This window comes from Elephantulus edwardii, unplaced genomic scaffold, assembly GCF_000299155.1.
Source record: "Elephantulus edwardii isolate Elephantulus edwardi_28Jun2011 unplaced genomic scaffold, EleEdw1.0 scaffold00009, whole genome shotgun sequence".
Taxonomy (NCBI): domain Eukaryota; kingdom Metazoa; phylum Chordata; class Mammalia; order Macroscelidea; family Macroscelididae; genus Elephantulus; species Elephantulus edwardii.
In genome coordinates this window covers 6,301,983-6,304,040 of record NW_006399759.1, presented here as the reverse complement: position 1 = coordinate 6,304,040, position 2,058 = coordinate 6,301,983, and positions in this window count along the sequence as shown.

The window sequence follows — 2,058 nt, the reverse complement described above, 5'->3', positions numbered from 1 at the left end:
AGGAACCAAAATATCACTGAAAATAAAAAAATCACTGCCTTGGAGTTAATTATCTGATCGTATAGAACAGACCTATAGATCCTTTAAAAGAGGCCATGGCATCAGGGATATCATTGCTGATATAAGATGAATCCTGGCTGAAAGCAGAGAATATTAGAAGAATATCTACTTGTGTTTGATTGACTATGCAAAGGCATTTAACTAATCCATGGTGGATCATAACAAACTATGGCTAACACTGAGAAAAATGGAAATGCCAGAATACTTACTTATGCTCGTACAAAACCTATATACCCTAGACCAAGCAGCTGTTTGAACAGAACAAGGGCACATTGCATGGTTTAAAATCAAGAAGAGTGTGAGTTGGAGATGTGTCCTTTCTCCATATCTATTTAATTTGTATGCTGAGCAATCATTCCAGAAACTGGACTCTATGAAGAAAAATATGGCATTAGGATCAGATGAAGACTTAACAACAACCTGCTTTAAGCAGACACAACCTTGCTTGCTGAAAGTGAGGAAGACTTGAAGCACTTGCTACAGAAGATCAGACTACAGCCTTCAACATAGAATGCATCTCAAAATCAACAAGACAAAATGCCTCACCATTGGACTGATATTTCTCATATATATTTCTTATATAAATCTTTCTCACATATTTCTTAACATTTTTCTCTTTCATATATATATGTGTGTGAGTGCACGTGTATTTGTTTACATATATACACACAAGTGCATATGTGTACATATGTAACCAAGCCCATTAATGTCAAATTGATTCTGATGCATAACAACAATACAGGACGGAGCAAACCAGCCCCATCAGGCTTTCAAGGTGGTAAATCTTTACAGCAGATTGTCATATCATTCTTTTTGGGCCCAATTGGTGAGCTGAACTGCCAGCAACTAAGTTGCATAACTTGTGTGTGTGTGTGTGTGTGTGTGTGTGTGTGTGTGAGAGAGAGAGAGAGAGAGAAAGGGAGAAAAAGAGAGAGAGAGAGAGAAAGGGGGAGAGAGAGAGAGAGAAACAGGCAATCTGAAAGGATAGCCTTGACTCTATTTTAAATTTTTTTTTAAAAAGTCTTTTAAAAAAAGTCTTAATATGAGTCTAGAATCCGTACTGAATTTCTACAAGCTACCTTTCCAAATGACAGCCCTTTATACTTTGATGCTGACTTAGGCCATATACCCAAAGACAATAGTCCTTTTCTCCAAGATCTAGCAGATGCAAGATATTCTAATATACTCCCAAAGGATGCTGGAGGAGTCTTGGTACCAATCCTCATGGATAAAGCTTTATAATGCTGTTGTTGTCGTCGTCAGGTGCCATGGAGTCGACTACAATTGACCCTATGAACAGCATATCAAAACTTTGCCCCATCTTCCCAATCTCCCCATCCTCAATTCCATTGTTGCAGGCATTGCATCCATCCACTTTGTTGAGTGTTTTCCTCTTTCTCCTTCCCCTCTGCATTCCTAGTATGATGTCTTTTCAAAAGTACTGGTGCCTCATGACAACATGCCCAAAGTACATGAAAGGACATTTGACCACCCTCATCTCTAAGCAACACCTGGCTCACTTCCTCCAAGACAGATTTGTTAGCGTGTTTGCAGCCCACAGTCTATTCAATACCACTATTCAAAGGCATGCATTCTCTTTCCAGTCTTCCTTATTCATTGTCCCACTTCTGAAACTGAAACCACCATGGCTTAGAACATCTCCAAATGGACACCCTTGTTCTTTAGTCCTTTGAAGAGGTCATTGGCAGCATTTATGCTCAATGCACTATATCTTTTGATGTCTTGACTGCTGTTCCCATGGGGGTCGATTGTGAATTCAAATAAAATTAAGTCCTTAACAACTTAAATGTGTTGTACACATTAAACCAAATCCACAGGAGCCAAAATATGGCTTTAATTTCATCCCACCTGAATTTCAGAATCATCTCAGGAACAGGTTTGAGGTCTTGAACACTAATGAGCGAAGACCAGATGAGTTGTGGGAGGATGTTAAATGTGTCATCCAGGAAGAGTGCAAACGGTCATTACAAAGACAGA